General features: G+C 43.6%; 1 protein-coding gene across 2 annotated transcripts in view; it reads right to left on the bottom strand.

Moving 5' to 3' along the window:
• TSPAN18 (tetraspanin 18) overlaps window positions 1-17,723 on the bottom strand; it is a 438,254-nt gene that overhangs the window by 199,969 nt on the left and 220,562 nt on the right. Inside the window, exon 3 of one of the 2 annotated variants that reach the window (XM_060262263.1) lies at window positions 6,422-6,506. The exons of the other annotated variant lie outside the window; for it this stretch is intronic. The gene's annotated coding sequence lies outside the window, so the exon portion shown is untranslated. The remainder of the gene's footprint in view (window positions 1-6,421; window positions 6,507-17,723) is intronic. 2 annotated transcript variants of the gene reach the window in all.

Below are 17,723 nucleotides of genomic sequence, written 5' to 3' on the forward strand. Positions count from 1 at the left end.
AAGTATGTTTTCTTTGCGGTCTTGATTGCCATCTCATAGGACTTCATAAACTTCCTATAAGATGTTCTAGTCGCTTCATCACGGGTACGCCGCCATTGCCTCTCTAGCCGTCTAAGACCTTGTTTCAGCTGGCGTAATTCCGGGGTATACCACGGGGCCAACCTAGTCCGAGGTCGTAGAGGGCGTCGAGGTGCGATCTCTTCGATGGCCCTAGAGAGCCGGCTATTCCAGGTCTCAACCAGGCCATCGAGAGAATCGCCAGGGGGCCAGGAGTCCCGCAGGGCCATTTGGAACCGTTCCGGGTCCATTTGGCTCCGCGGGCGAGCCATAATAGGCTCCTCGCCTAACAGGTTTGGGGAGGCATATCTACACGGGCCTTAAGGGCGAAGTGATCCGACCATGGCACCGCCTCTGCGGTTATATCGCTCACTGCAACCCCGGCCGCAAAGATCAGGTCCATCATGTGTCCAGCCTGGTGAGTGGGGGTTGCAACGAGTTGAGAGAGTCCCAGTGTCGCCATGGAAGACACTAGGTCCGTCGCCTGACTAAAGGACGGGTCGTCAGCATGGACGTTGAAGTCACCCAGGATTATCAGCCTTGGGTGCTCCAGTGCCCAGCCCGTCGCCGCCTCGAGCAGGGACGGTAAGGCGCTGGCTGGTGCGTTAGGCGTACGGTACAGCAGCCAGATCGCCAACCCCTCTCCAGCCTCCCACGCCAGACCGGCACATTTAATACCCTCAATCTTTGGGGCCGGGAGCGCCCTGAAGGAGTAAGCCTCCCGTACAAATAATGCCACTCCTCCCCCCCCGCCCGCTAGTCCGCGATTGGTGAAAGACTGAGTAGCCCGGAGGAGCTGTTTGCGAGAGGGCTACTGTGTCGCCCTCCCGGATCCAGGTCTCAGTCACGCAAGCCAGGTCCATGTTCTGTTCGAGCAGAAATTCTCGAAGGATTGAGGTTTTATTATTAATGGACCTGGCATTGCATAACACCAATGACGGAGGCGGGTTATTCAGCCTGGCCCTACTACCTGTCACCCTTGGGATGGCAAAGGAAACTGCTTTCCCCACATGACTTCAAATAGAAAAACAATTATTTGTATTAATTTTGCTGGCCTGAATCATTCTTCCTCAGCAGAGCACTGTTTTTTAAGTTGATAATTTTGTATGGCCCGCAAATGATGTTATAAATATCCATATGGCCCTTGGCAGAAAAAAACCCTGTGCTAAACCCATCTTCCACTCTAATGTATTCTTTTTTGTATTGTCAAACTGGAATGATGTTTATAATGTATAAAGGTAAAGGTAGTCCCCTGTGCAAGCACCAGTTGTTTTCGACTCTAGGGTGATGTTGCTTTCATGTTTTCACGGCAGACTTTTTACGTGGTGGTTTGCCATTGCCTTCCCCAGTCATCTACACTTTCCCTCCAGCAAGCTGGGTACTCATTTTACAGACCTCAGAAGGATGGAAGGCTGAGTCAACCTGAGTCAAGCTACCTGAACCAGCTTTCACTGGGATCAAACTCAGGTCGTGAGCAGAGGGCTCCAACTGCAGTACTGCAGCTTTACCACTCTGCACCACGGGGCTCTTTATAATGTATGCTACATGTTAAAAAGTAAATTAAGTAGACAAGAACACCTCTGAGAAACAAACATGTTCTCAGTTTAACCCAGGCTTGAGGAGCAATAGAGCAATTAACAGACTGTATTTATTGCCTTGTGACACTCTCACCACTATTCTCAAATTCTGGCATGTTACTGCCTTTGTTGTTTTCCTACACAAATGCTATCCAGACCAAATGTTCTTTCAATTTGTTAATTTCAACATTTTCCTATTGGATTCCAACTTTGTACTGCTTAGCATGCTTAACTGCCCACCAGCTATATGTAGCACTGCTCATTGTACCCCATTTCATTGTCTGACAAAATGTGCAAACACATGAAAGCTTACATTCTGAATAAAACTTTATTGGTCTCCAACTTGTTTTATTGCCCCAGACATAGCGTTCAATCTATACCTCACAGCTAACAGTCACTGATGGTCCCCTGCTCCATATATTTATCTAATCCCCTCTTGAAGCTGTCTATGCCTGCAGCTTCCACCACTTCCTGTGGTGAATTCCATTTGTTAATTACACTTAGGGTGAAGAGGTACATCCTTTTATCTGTTCTAAACCTACTAATTACTTTCATTAAGTGCCCATGACTTCTTGTATTCTGAGAAAGGGAGAAAAGTACTTCTTTCTCTACCTTCTCTATTCCATGCATAATCTTATAAATCACTATCATGTCACCCATCAGTCATAGTTTCTCTAAGCCCTAATTTCTTTAACCTTTCTTCATAGGGAAAGTGTTCCAACCCTTTAATCATTCTAGTTGCCCTTTTCTGCACTTTTTCCAATGCTATATTTTTTTTGAGGTGCGGTGACCAGAACTGTACACAGTTTTCCAATTGAGGCCATGCCATCAATTTATACAGGGGCATTATGATACTGGCTGATTTGTTTTCAATTCCCTTCCTAATAATTCCCAGCATAGTGTTGGCCTTTTTTATTGCAGTCACACACTGTCTCAACATTTTCAGTGAGTTATCTACTACGATTCAAAGCTCTCTTTCATGGTCAGTTCGGACACCATCAACATGTATTTATAGATAGAATTTTTGGTGCCAATATGCATTACTTTGCACTTTCCTACATTGAACCTCATTTGCCACATTGATACCCACTTATCCAGCCTTGACAGATCCCTGTGGAGCGCCTCACAATCCTCCCTGGTTCTCACCACTCTGAACAACTCCCTGGTTCTCTCACCACCCTGAATTCAGCTATGGCAGCTTTTTGGGTGACCTTAGTTCAGTTACACATTTTCAGACTAACTAATCTCACAGGGTTCCTTCAAGGACAAAATGGAGGAAGGAAGTCATTTAATGGGATTTCTTTTTGGAGAGACGACATGAGGCTTGAGGCAGAGCTTCAGGTCATGTCTGATGCTGCTGGGTCTTTAGGTTTTGGGGTTTATTTCCGTGGACATTGGTGAGCGGATACATGGCCAGATTCATGGGTTCAGTCGGGTGTGAATTGAGATCTTACATTTCTCAAATTCTTTCCCATTCTTGTTGCAGTTTGGCTGTGGGGGAATTTTTGGTGCGATAACATGGCTGTGGTCCATGTCATTAATTCCCTTTCATCCAAATCTCAACGGGTAAACAATGGGGTAGTTGATGCTCTCTCTCGTAAATGGAGAGGTTTCATCAGCTGGTCCCAGATGCTGATCGTGAGCTGGTGCCAATGCCCCAGGAGCTATGGCTGATTGGAGAGCCGAGGCCTGCAGAGCAATAGGCCTTGCCATTGCGCCTAGCACCAGGAAGTCTTACAAACAGTGCGGCAGTTTGAGGACTTTAGGGCAGAGGTAGGGTATTGCATCGTTTGGCCCCTCCCAGTGGAGCAGTTGCTCCACTACTGTGTTCCTCTAAAAGGTAAGGGATTGGCCGTGCGATCCATTAGGGGACGCTTGTCTGCTCTGGCTTTTGCTAGCAAGGCGTTGGGATACAAGGAGGAAACAGCAGACTTTCAGCTTTGAAAGTGCTGGAGGGATGGGCCAGAGAGGCTGGGACTAATCTCGATACTAGGAAGCCTATTTCCCATCTGATTCTTAAGGGCTTGAAGGGGGTTTAGGGCACAGTGTGTGCATCTTATTTTGAGTCCGCACTGTTCCATGCTGCTTCCTTGGTTGCCTTTTTGGGGGCCCTTAGTGAGTTAGCAGCAGGCTCCAGAAATGATGTTTCTGGTAATGCTTTGTTGCTATGGGACCCGGGGTTAGTTGAGGGTAAGGCGATCATTACCGTTCGACGCTCTAAGACTGACCAGTGTCGCAAAGGGACCGTGATGGAGCTAGGCACGTGCTCTAAGCTTGAGTTGTGCCCACTTTCCGCTTTGGCTGCTTATTTGGCAGTTCGGGGGCCCAATGATGGGTTTTTGTTTTGTCACCTTAATGGCAGCCCACTGACAAAGCATCAGTTTTGGTCTGTGACTTCCCGGGCTTTAGCTAAGCTGGGGTTGTCCAGGGTGCGGTTTGGTACCCACTCCTTTAGAATTGGGGCAGCCTCTACAGCTGCTACCCTGGGATATCCTTCCTCCTCCATTCAGCACCTGGGCCGTTGGCAATCATTGGACTATAAATCTTATGTTCACCCTCTGCTCAGTTCCTAGCTTCGTTTGTTTGTAGTTGAAATGTTATGGTTCTTGTTTCTAGTTTGACTGTTTTTTCTTTTTAGATGCTGTTGTTCCTGGCCAGAGGAGCCGAGTTCTTGTCTGTGGACACAGCTATGTGTTTTGAGCCGCACATAAGGCTCTGAGAACTTCAGTTGGCTCTTAGCTGGGACTCAGCCAATATATTATTATCGAAAGGCATGGGCGCGGGGGTCTTCAGTGGCCTGGCCTGCTGCCGTTGTTATTTCATGGGAATACGGGCCTTCCTCCTCAGGTTTTAATCATTCACCTGGGAGTGAATGGTCTTGGAATAGTAAAAGGCAAGGCTTTGGTCTTGCAGGCCCGGGAGGATTTTTGGTACATTATGGAGAGATGGCCCAGGACCACTATAATTTGGTCAGCTATAATTCCCAGCCTTGTTTGGCGCAGTGCTTGGGATCCTGCAGGTATCGAGAGGGCTCGTTACAAAGCTAACAAAGAAATTAGGAAGGCATTGGAAAGGGGGTTGGGCCACTATCTACCCCACAAGGATATTTCTACGAAATTTCCTGACCTCTACAGAGGGGATGGGGTGCATCTCTCTGAAAACGGTAACGTGCTTTTCTTGAGAGATCTCCAGCAAGGGCTGCGGGTGGCCTTGGGCCTCCCGGTGGGTGCTAAGGCCTAAGTAGAGACTTGGCCTTAGTAGTGGCAGGTTTTTTCAGGGTTTATGGTACTATGCGGCTAGGGGAGGACCAGAAAGCATCCCCCTTTTGGGGAGTTAGGGGTCTGTCAGGATCAGCCTTTGGGTTTGATGACCCGGGGTGAGAGAATGCAGACCGTCCTGGAGGCTCGACTAGAGGGTGTCTTCCATTGAGATGTGTGTCTGGTGGTTGGGCCCTCTGGGGCTTGCCTCCTTCCTGGGCCGGCCTGGCGGGAGCTGTGACACACAGCTCCAGCTGAGGGCTGGGTCTCTCGCCCGCTAATGGCAGGGGAGCGGTCTGTTGAGACCCCTGGTTCTGATCAGGCCGCAGTTCTGGTTGCTCTTGCCATTTATTGTTATACTTAATAAAGTGACCCTTAGTTATACCAATACCTTGTGTCTGACTCTTCATTCTGACTTGGGGGGGGGGGGCAATTCCTGATTAGCCAATCTTCCAAGAGCTTACAGGGCTCTTAGTACAGGGCCTACTGTAAGCTTCAGGAACGTTGGCTACATCAGGGGTGTGTGGCCTAATATGCAAAGGAGTTCCTGCTACAAAAAAAAGCCCTGCATACAAATACTAACCAGGGTCGGCCCTGCTTAGTTTCCAGGATCACATAAGATCAGACTATCCTAGGCTATCAAGGTCAGGGCAATTATATGTAAAAGGAGTTTATTAACACCTGAGTGTTGGAGACATTGTGTTGCACTGGTAAGAGGTTTCTCACTCTGAACTGCTCCATTGCCCTATTTTTTTGTTTCTTTAAAGACAAAATGTGTGAGCTCCCAGTTCAGTAACAGAAAGAATATATTCAGTTCTCCCCCTTAACCCACAAAAGAACAAGGATAGTGCCAACACAAGAGTCTGGAGCACTCGGAAGTCTTTCTGGCAACAAAGTTTTTCATTAAAATTTTAATACTACTAATAGCATCAACTTTCCGCATCAGTGCCACAAATTCATCACTATTTGGAATTCACATCAGGATATAAAGTAATCAAAACCCAAACCAATATGTCCTGTTTATTCGTACATTTGGTATAACTAATTCAAATTTGGAGGGGGGGGATTCAGATCTGTAGACATCCTGCTGCATGTCTGGTTCAAGATTCAAAGAGTGGGAGGATTGAGGAAAGGTCAGCAGAGCAGCAGATATGTAACTGAAAAGGATGTTTTCCAGTTAGCAGTTACAAGAGATCTTGCCACTGAAGAGGACTGCACTTATAGGTCTGCCTTTCCAGTGTAATATACTGTAGGCTCAGTGGCTTGGTGGACTTTGATTCTGTTTAAGCAGTGCATTTGTTTGCTTGTTGCTCTGTTCTCTGATATTTTGTCTACTGGACAGAGGGATGAACATTTTCCTTTCATACCCTGGCATATAGGCAGCATTGTAGATGAGGGGAGGAGAGAGAAAGAATGTATACTTGTCCCCCACCCACCCATTGAACAGACATCATCCATTGTTTTGTCTTTTCTCAATAATGTTTATACATTGCTATCAGTAATGGTAACATAAGCAAGAAATAGACTTACAGAACAATCCAGGAAGGTCTACTCAAAATTCTGTTGAGATTGATTCAGTGGGACTTACTCCAAGGAAAGTGTTCTTGGCATTGCACTGTTAGGGATAAATCAGAAAAGAAGATTTCTTTGTATCTTTTAATTATCCTTATAAACAGGTGTAGGGAGGCAAGATTGTGGAGCAGTAGCCTTTCTCCCCTATAGTACATCCAAAATGAAATATACCTGCTTTCAAGCTGCTAATAGACCTCAAAGAGGTAAAAACGGGATTTTTAAGGTTAATTACCGACTAAACTAGACATGGCAGGGTGATTAACCATGCATTTATATTTTTAAACAAAATAGTGTGCAGATTAGGAAAGTACAATTACATTTTAAACTCTGCCCTTTCCACATACTACTATTCTATGCACAGGAACTTCAGGCATTTTTCTCCCAACCTAGCTCAGATACCTGAAGCCAATCTGATTAGGGGAAAAAAAATAATAAATCCTGAAAGCACCAGAGTGTAGCAAATAAGATGTAAAAGGGCAGAGTTTAGCTCCCCCTGCCAATGATCTCAGCATTTGTTTTAAAATAAAAGATTGTTATGTCAATTGTGATTCTGTATTTTATAGCTGTTTAAAGTTGATAGTTCTCTTTAGCTTCTTCATTGGGAGGTGAACTGACAGTCTTTAAAGTCTCCCCTCCCACTGACAGTCTCTAAAGATTTTGACTCTGTCTAGTGCCAGGAGGAGCCTCTTCCCAGTTGTCTAAGACTACCCCACCCAGACCACTGGATAATGCTGAAATGTGCTAAAGAGGGTCCAATTTGTGCATTGGTAATACGTTTTGTTTTGCTTCAAAACTATCTAGAGTGGGTACTGGTGTCTATTACATATTAATAACAATGCTGAAATTGATTTTTAAGAGTTTATTCTGAAATCTTGTATTGCTTTATTCACTTTCCCTGGTTCAGAAACCTACAGGGTTTTTTTTTTTTTGAGGAGGGGAGGGATTCTATTATTGAACAAATGCAATAGATCTGCTTTAGCACAGTGGTGATGTGGAACTGAACATCTCTCCATTCAGTTATTATAATAATTCCAAAAAAGATAGTTTGCTGTCCTACCAGGGCTGGATTAACAATTAGGCCAAGTAGGCACTGGCCTATGGGCCCCCATACCTTTAGGGGCCCTGGGCCGGCTTTCCTCCCAGTTTTCCCCCTCCTTGCAGCCCTCCCGGCCTGCACACGCAGCCAGCTGCTGGCATCTTTGCCAAGTTTGCATATCTCTGCCTCTCCCCCATGGCTTTGTCAAAGGGGCTTTTGAGAAGGTGCCTGAAGACCGTAGTAGGGGCTGTGGGCAGTGGGGCAGGTGCTCCAACTCTGAGATAATTTGCGAGGGCCTCCCCAAGATTTGAACTGCCTAGGCTAGGAGCCTCCACAGGGTTTAATCTGGCACTGTGTCCTACAACAATAGAACTGGGAAAGAGCACTGCACCAATATCTGAAGTGTGCAGGCACATGAAAGCTTACACCCAGAATTAAACTTTCTAGGTTTTAAAGCTGCCACTAGACTCAAATTTTGGTCTGTTGCTTCAGACCAACACGGGTACCCACCTGAATCTATCTGCACCAATAATACTTTTTTACACAGGACAACAGTCTTAATTGCAAACAAATGACTTGTTTAAATTAAGCAAGCTTACACTGGAGACTTCCATTAATTTTGCAGTAGAAGTGGGTGAATGGTTGCATGCATGTCTATGATATGATTTTCCTTAGCTTAGACATTTCTGATAAAATTAGAAAATACTGAGATGCTAAGAGTACTCATATCATTTTTAAAAATGCATGATGTAGTGATTTGAGTGTCAGACTAGGCCCTGAGAAGAGACCTAGATCTAAGTCCTCACTCTGCCATGTAAGATCATTCGGCCTAATCTACCTTATAAGGTTGTTCTGAGGATAAACTGGGGAAACAGTGTGGTATAGTAGTTAACATGTCCAAAGTATACTGAAATGAAGTGTGCTGAAGTGTCCATTTGATGCCCCAGTCATAGCATGATATTAACTGGTTTATCTGCCAGCTGGAAATTTTGTGAGCTATTTCAGTCTCCTGTTTGTGACTACAAGGTTAACTGTTCTAATCAGGTGCTGATTTGTAGAAAAATAGGTGGTGGAACTCATTAGCATATGCCCCCCCGCCAGCCAAAAGCAACCCAATGCAAGAAAGAAGAGCTAGAGATCCAGCCAGCCCAAGCAGGCCTCACTCACCTGAGGCTCTCATTGGCCAGCGCCCTCCCACCAGTCAAAAGGCCAGCAAGCCACCCGCTGCCCAAAATCACATAAGTGGAGAAGAGGTGGTACGGGCTTCTCCAGGGGCTGGGGGTGTGGCAAAGCTCCTGGTGGCTGGCTGGTTGTCCACTATCCCAATCCAGAGATTGTTATGCAGCTGCACCTACTATTCAATGGACAAGGTAGGTGGGGAGGAAGAGGGGGAACTGTCAGAAAGGTTCAGGAGCTGTGCTCTGTGAGCTCCTGCTGAATTCAAGGCCTGGTTTTAATGATTGTTTTATTGATTTTGTAGCCTCTGTTCTAATTGTTTAATGATGTTGTAATCTGCCCTGAGTCCACTTGCAGGGTAGGGTAGAATATAAATCTCCTAAATAAATAAATAGCTAGCACTGTACAAGCTGGCTGGTTGCTACTCTTCAATAGCAAACAACAAACAAAAGCCAGTGTTGTGTAGTGGTTAGAATCTCAGACTAGGATCTGGGAGATCTAGGTTCAAATTAACAGTCTGCCATGGTAGCTAACAGGGTGACCATGATCCAGTCACACACTCTCATCCTACCCTACCCCACACGGTTGTTGTAAGGATAACATGAAGAAGAGAACATTGTAAGGTACTTCAGGCCTCCAATGGGAGTGAAAGGCAGGGTACAAATAATGGAAATAAATAAGAATGTTGTAAGCCGCTGTGGGTCTCCATTGGGGAGAAAAGTGGTTTATAAATGACATAAATAAATATAATACGAATTTGCACAGGGGACTACCTTTACCTTTTTATGCACCAATAGGATAATGGTCTACAATCTTCAGTACTTAAAAGTACAATCAGTCTTGAAAATGTGCTGCTTTTTTACATCTCAATTACCTGTTGGAATGAGTCTAAATCTACTGAATATGACAGCAAGACTCATGGCATCCTACTTCTTATTCCACTTCCTGGCTTAACTGCAGATTCCAGGGGCTGAAGATTGTCAGAGACTGTATATTTAGTGAATCTCAATATTTTCTCAGGCACCAAGAGACTGCTATTAAAAAGCATATATTGTTGAATATGAAAATGATTCTTTATAACAAACTATTAATGCATGTTTTTGTTGGCATATTCACTGGTATGCTCTGGGTTTGTGAGGCTTAAGAATAGACAGCACACTGACTTGTGCTAACTATTTACATTTATTTACAGATATACAAGTTATAGTTAGTCTGGTATACACTCGACAAAGTGCTTCGCCAGACACCACGTTTGAGAGCAGAGAATACACTGTAAAAGCTCTTCCCAGTTATATACAAATAGCTATACACAAGCACCAATCAGCACACAGTGCTGAGTCATTCTGCATAGGCACAAGTACTCTGGACAGAACCGGTATGCCCCTGCTGAAGGAAGCTGTCACAGATCATGAACTGTCATTTGCATTAGATTCTGGCCTGAAGTCTTACTAGCAAGCATATGCTGACACTCCCCCTAAGACTCAGGCAGTGAGTCCCAACCTTTGTTTCAGGATTACAAATTTGTCCACATTTAAACACTTAGTGAACATGTCTGCTACATTTACATCAGAACAGTATTGTAACATAATCAAACCTCTATGTACAGTCTCCCTGACATTCTGATAGCGAATGTTAATGTGTCCACTTCTTATTCTGACACCCTGTGCATTTGCCAACTGTTGACCAGAAGTATTGTCACAAAATACACATATCAGTTAGTTACATTGCATGTTCAGGTTTATTAGTAGCTGATATAGCCATTCCAGCTCAACAACACAATCACTTAATGCAGAAAACTCTGCTTCACGAGGAAGGATACGAAGGGAAGGGGTGGAGGTGGGGTGGCTCTGTATGTCAGAGAGGGTATACAGTCCAGTAAGACTGAGGTCAAAGAATTACATTCCCTTCTAGAAATGCTTTGGGTCAAAATAGAGGGCCCAAAAGGAAATTTAACTATGGGAGTTTGTTATCGCCCATCAAATCAAAAGATAGAGGATGATGATAATATGATGGAAGGATTAAAGATAGTGGCTAAATGTAAAAACTGTGTTGTAATAGGTGATTTCAACTACCCACAGATTGATTGGGTCAATATGTGTTCTGGTCGAGAGAAAGAGATTGAGTTTCTAGATGCTCTCAATGACTGTGCTATGGAGCAGATGGTCACAGAACCTACCAGGGGTGGGGTGATCCTGGATTTGGTCCTAAGTAATGCCCAAGACTTGGTGAGAGATGTAAAAGTGATCACACTGCTTGGGAGCAGTGACCATAACGTTATTGATTTCACCATTTGTAAAAATAGGGAGTTGCCCCAAAAGATCAGCACAACCACGTTTAACTTTAAAAGGGGTACATTCTCTGAGATGAGGAGGCATGTGAAGAGGAAACTGAAAGGAAAGATCAATACAGTCAAAACCCTTGGGGAAGCCTGGAGGCTATTTAAAACTACAATCCTAGAAGCTCAGATAAAATATATACCACAAGTTAGGAAAGGCACAAGCAGGTATAAGAAAAGGTCTGCATGGTTAACAAACAAAGTAATGGAAGCTGTAAAAGGTAAGAAAGACTGCTTTAAGCGGTGGAAAGCTAGTCCAAGTGAGAGTAATAAAAGGGAACACAGGATGTGGCAAATCAAATGCTAGACTGTGATCAGGCAGGCAAAAAGAGACTATGAGGAGCATATTGCAAAAAACATAAAGACTAACAAAAAATTTCTTCAACTGTTTTAGAAGCAGGAAACCAACCAGGGAGGCAGTGGGGCCCTTGGATGACCAAGGGGTCAAAGGATTACTGAAGGAGGATAGGGAAATGGCTGAGAAGCTGAATGCATTTTTTGTCTCAGACTTCACTGTGGAAGATGAGAAGTGTTTGCCCGCTCCAGAACCACTAATTTTGGAAGGGGTGTTGAAAGACCTGAGTCAAATTGAGGTGACAAGAGAGGAGGTCCTACAACTGATTGACAAATGAAAAACTAATAAGTCACGAGGTCCGGATGGCATACATCCAAGAGTTCTGAAAGAACTCAAAGTTGAACTTATGGATCTCCTGACAAAAATATGTAATCTTTAATTGAAATCTGCCTCCGTTCCTGAGGACTGGAAGGTAACAAATGTCACCCCCATCTTTAAAAAGGGTTCCAGTGGAGATCCAGGAAATTACAGGCCAGTCAGTCTGACTTCAATACCGGGAAAGTTGGTAGAAACCATTATCAAGGACGTAATGAGTTGATGAACACAAGTTATTGAGGAATACTCAGCATGAGTTCTGTAAGTGAAGATCTTGTCTCACTAACCTGTTACAGTTCTTTGAGGGGGTGAACAAACATGTGGACAAAAGAGATCCAATAGATGTTGTTTACCTTGAATTCCAGAAAGCTTTTGATAAAGTTCTTCATCAAAGGCTCTTTAGTAAGCTTGAGAGTCATGGAGTAAAAGGACAGGTCCTCTTGTGGATCAAAAATTGGCTAATTAATAGGCAACAGAGAGTGAGTATAAATGGGCAGTCTTCACAGTGGAGGGCAGTAAGCAGTGGGGTGCTGCAGGGCTCAATACTGGGTCCCATGCTCTTTAACTTGTTCATTAGTGATCTGGAGTTGAGAGTAAGCAGTGAAGTGGCCAAGTTTGCAGATGACACTAATTTGTTTAGGGTGGTGAGAACCAGAGAGGATTGTGAGGCACTCCAAAGGGATCTGTTGAGGCTGCGTGAGTGGGTGTCAACGTGGCAGATGCGGTTCAATGTGGCCAAGTGCAAAGTAATGAACACTGGGGCCAAGAATCCCAGCTACAAATACAAGTTGATGGAGTGTGAACTGGCAGAGACTGACCAAGAGAGCGATCTTGGGGTCGTGGTAGATAACTCACTGAAAATGTCAAGACAGTGTGTGATTGCAATAAAAAAGGCCAACGCCATGCTGGGAATTATTAGGAAGGGAATTGAAAACAAATCAGACAGTATCATAATGCCCCTGTATAAATCGATGATGTGATCTCATTTGGAATACTGTGTACAATTCTGGTCACCACATCTCAAAAAGGATATTATAGCATTGGAAAAAGTGCAGAAAAGGACAACTAGAATGATACCGTGTTCGCTATAAGGTGCTGGTTATCACCTTTAAAGCCCTATATGGCCGAGGACCTGCCTACCTAAAGGACCGCCTCTCCCCATATGTGCCCCAGAGAGCACTGAGGTCTAGTTCTCAGAACTTACTAACAGTCCCTGGGCCAAGAGAAGTTAGGTTGAAGGCTACTAGGGAGCAGGCCTTCTCGGTGATAGCCCCTCGTTGGTGGAACGACCTTCCAGAGATGGTGCGAGCCCTGCGGGACCTGAACCAATTCCGCAGGGCTTGCAAAACATTTCTTTTTCAGCTGGCTTTCGAGATAGAACCTGATTAACCCAATGAGCGGACATCTAGCCATCTTGTGTACATTATGATTACAGCATTTTAGCACCTATTTTATATATTTTACCTATTTTAAATAACTTATTTGTAATTGATATATTTAAATTGTTTATGTTGTTTTATGTGAATCATGGGACTCCCATGTCTGTTAGCCGCCCTGAGCCCGCCTGGCGGGGAGGGCGGGATATAAAAATAAAATATTATTATTATTATTATTAAAAGGTTTGGAACACTTTCCCTATGAAGAAAGGTTAAAATGGTTGGGGCTCTTTAGCTTAGAGAAACGTCGACTGTGGGGTGACATGATAGAGGTTTATAAGATTATGCATGGGATGGTGAAAGTAGAGCAAGAAGTACTTTTCTCCCTTTCTCACAATACAAGAACTCGTGGGCTTTCGATGAAATTGTTGAGCAGTCAGGTTAAAACAGATAAAAGGAAGTACTCCTTCACCTAAAGAATGATTAACATGTGGAATTCACTGCCACAGGAGGTGGTGGCGGCTACAAGCATAGCCAGCTTTAAGAGGGGATTGGATAAAAATATGGAGCAGAGGTCCATCAGTGGCTATTAGCCACAGTGTGTATGTATGTGTATATATATATATGTGTGTGTGTGTGTGTGTGTATGTGTGCATGTATGTGTGTGTGTCTAGATAGATAGATAGATAGATAGACAGACAGACAGACACACAGACACACACACACACACACATATTGGCCACTGTGTGACGCAGAGTGTTGGACTGGATGGGCCATTGGCCTGATCCAACATGGCCTCTCTTATGTTCTTATGCTAGTTGAGACGTGTGGTTGTTTTAAAGATTTCCACATCACAAGAGTTCAATGCACATACACAGTACCTTTTAGATACTTCAATACCCTTTTTGCAGCAGCCCAATCTTTCATAAAAGGGCATGCACACTTCTGACACAACATATGAACTGCAATGCATATATCTGGTTTTGACCAACAGGCTATATACAGTAGGGACTGTATTAGTGATTGATACAATGCCTTGTTTTCAAACACTTTGTCATCAGGCTCTTTTCTATAGCTCGTGGTCATTGGTGTAGTAACACAGTTTGTATTTGTCATGCTGTATTCTTCAAGTAGCTTTGTTATTTTATGCTCCTGACTGAGCTCAAAACATCCATTTGTGTTCTTTGTAATGTCTACACCCGAGTAAAGTTGAATATTGCCCAAATGTTTAATTTTAAACAGGCATTGAGTTGTTTGCATAAACCATTACAGCTGCATATCCTCATGAAACAGAAAACATAAATCATCCACAAATATGAACAGATAGCATTTAGTTTTCCCAATGGTTTTGCTAAACATACATGGGTTAGCAATTCCCTGTGTAAATCCAAGATCTGTTAAGGTTTTGATCAGACATTGATTCCACGCTCTTGCACTCTGGTTTAAGCCATACAGGGCTTTGATAAGTTTCAACACAAGGTTCTTGTTAGTGCTTTCAAACCCTGGGATTTGCTCCATGTTCATCTGTTCATCTATTTGGGCGTTTAGATAAGCAGTTGTGAAATCAAAATGATGCACCTGCATTTTATCAATCCCAGCCTTGCACAGCGCTGTTTTTAGTGTATCAGAGTTGACCGTAGGGGCAAACACTTCATCATAATCCTGCCCTCCAATCTGGGAAAAACCACTATCTACTAGCTTGGCTATCCTTTGCAGCCCACCGTCTGGTAAGGCTTTTAGCTTGAATACTCAGCGGCAACTGATAATGTTTTTGTCAGCAGGCAAATTCATCAGAGTAATTACTCCATTTTCAGTAAGAGAATCATGTTCTGCTTGCATGGCAGTCTGCCAAGCTTGCCTTTCTGACTCAGGCAAAGTTAACACTTCCTGGTAACTCTTTGGCTCTCTTACATATACATGATTTACAGGAGTGGTATTAAACCCAAATCTGACTGGAGGTATACCCTTTGTACTTCTGGTAGACACTCCAGGCACCTTTTGCTCACTCTGTTCACTCTCAGAGGATTATTGCCTAGGAGACACAATCTCTTGTTTTACACATTTGGTTTCCTCTGATAAGGAGAGTGCAACCTGCGAAGGCAATTCATTAACATGCACTCTGTGCCAATTCTGGTCTTCACAAAAATTGGCAGACCTGCCAAAGCTCAGCGTTTGATGTTCATTAGCAAACCTGTATGCCTTCATTCCTGTCTGATAGCCTAGGAATATCAGCTTTTTAGAGCGAGTTCCCCCTTTCCTTCTCTGGTTTAAAGGAACATTCACCCAGGCCTTGGTACCAAAAATTCTTAAGTGTCCCAAACTGGGTTTTTTGTTGTTAGTGCTTTCAAACCTTGTACAGAATGCTATCTATGGACCTAGTCCAAATCCTGTTGCTTTTATACCATGCAGCCTTCAATGCTTCAGCCCAGTAAGTGATAGATAAACCAGCATCAGCAAGCATAGACTGCATCATATCTTGCAAAACTCCCCCCTTTCTTTCAGCCACACCATTCTCCTGCGGTGTTGACACATTTGCCACTCTATGAGTTACACCATGAGCTTGCAACCATTTGTTAAATTCAGAAGACATGAATTCACCTCCCATGTCAATCTGCAAAGCACATAATTCACCCAATTGTTTCTGTACCTTGTGTGCCCAATATTTTACTGTTGTGAACACCTCAGACTTCTTTTTGAGCACACACACCCATGAGAATCTGAAAAAATCATCAACTAAGATTAGTGCAAACCTCTTATTAGAGTGGCTTTTGGGGTAAGATCCTATTACATCTGCATGTACTAAAGCCAACAGTTTTGCAGACACTCTTTCACTTTTCCTGGCAACCAGGAATGCTTTTGATTTTGTGTGTTTGCACACTTCACTGTCAAGAAACTCTTTACATTCTTTCACGCCCTCATGCCCCATAATAGCAAGTGTTTTGCTTATAGTGTTAAAACTGGCATGCCCCTGCCTTTGGTGGAGCAAGTGCACACAAGTATCATGAGGTTTCTTGTTTATTACCACCTGTGCTCCCACAGATAAATTGTCTATAACATAGAAATTGTTTTGCAACCTTCCCACAACAAACACCCGGCCACTTTAGCTGCCTAGCTTCTAAGGGAAGGAAGGAGAGTTGCAGAGAAAAACAGAAAGAGTTAATCTCATGCTGAAGCAGCAGAAACCCTCATCACCAAATAGAAGTGGGAGATGTTCAGGCAATCAATAAGCCAAAAGTGAAACCAGTACCAAATGGTAGCTTCAAAGCGCTTGTGCTTCAACTGGCAGACAGATAAAGAAGCAGAAAAATGTAAATGGAGAAAAAAAATTGAGATTTTTATTTTTAAAAAAGCTTGGTTTCCTTTGTTTACAAAATATTTAGCGATCCTTGCTCTATTACACATTATCCATTTTCTACTAGCTGGGCCACCCTAAAGGAAATGTGCATGTCTTTCTTGGAAAAGAGCTGCACTGATTAATACTATCTCTTATTTTTTTTGTTCCACAAATTGCAGGTTTCTGCAGAAGTTTGACATACATGCAGGCATGTGTATGTATGAACACAAACACAGCCATGTCTATACTACCTTGCCATGTCTTCTGCTGTAAAGCAAGCATGCTGATTTTCATACTTAATTTTTTCTAAAGCCCCAAGAAGGTAATATTATTAAACTGTTCATTAAATTTGCTAATTTTAACTCTACCAAAAAACGTTTAATCTGTTAGAGCCTATATCACTTTGTATGTGTTATGTGTATCAGATTTACACTCCTTTTGTTAAAATGTTGCTTTTCTACAGATACCTTTAAAATACTTCCAGTATTTATGCCCAAGTAAATTGCGTATGTCAGCAGCCTAAAACAAAATCAAATGCTCAAGTGAAATCTATCTACGATACCAAATATGTTTTCTCATGTATCAGCTGTGGCATTTATTCTCCCCATCGCTTATTCTAACTATACTATGTGCCTAATTGTGAAATCAATGGTGCAGATATACACAGCACACACTCTTTAGGGAATCTAGTATTTTACTGCCCTCCCTCCCATGGTAAGTACTAGTATCAAGAGCATATCCTCAATAGGGTTGCCAAGTCCAATTAAAGAAAAATATGGGGACTTTGGGGGCGGAGCCAGGAGACTTTGGGGGTGGAGCCAGGAGACATTGGGGGTGGAGCCAAGAACAAGGATGTGACAAGCATAATTGAACTCCAAGGGAGTTCTGGCCATCACATTTAAAGGGACAGCACACCTTTTAAAATTCCTTTCTTCCATAGGAAATAATGAAGTATAGGGGCACCATCTTTTGGGGCTCATAGAATTGGACCCTCTGGTCCAATCGTTTTGAAACTTGGGGGGTATTTTGGGGAGAGGCACTAGATGTTATACTAAAAATTTGGTGCCTCTACCTCAAAAAATAGCCCCCCCAGAGCCCCCAATACCAATGGATGAATTCCCTATTATTCCCTATGGGAATCGTTCTCCATAGGGAATAATAGATTGCCCAGTAGACATTTCCCTCCCCCCGCCCACGCTTTCTAAAAGGGGGGAGGGCCTCCAAACCAGGGAATCCCCTGCCCCCTCCCTCTCTCTCACACACACACACTTACCAGATCTTCTTCCGGAGAACTCTTGTGAAAGCGAAAGCAAAAGAAAGGGCGGGGCTGTTC

Source organism: Heteronotia binoei, chromosome 21 (genome assembly GCF_032191835.1).
Source record: "Heteronotia binoei isolate CCM8104 ecotype False Entrance Well chromosome 21, APGP_CSIRO_Hbin_v1, whole genome shotgun sequence".
NCBI lineage: Eukaryota > Metazoa > Chordata > Lepidosauria > Squamata > Gekkonidae > Heteronotia > Heteronotia binoei.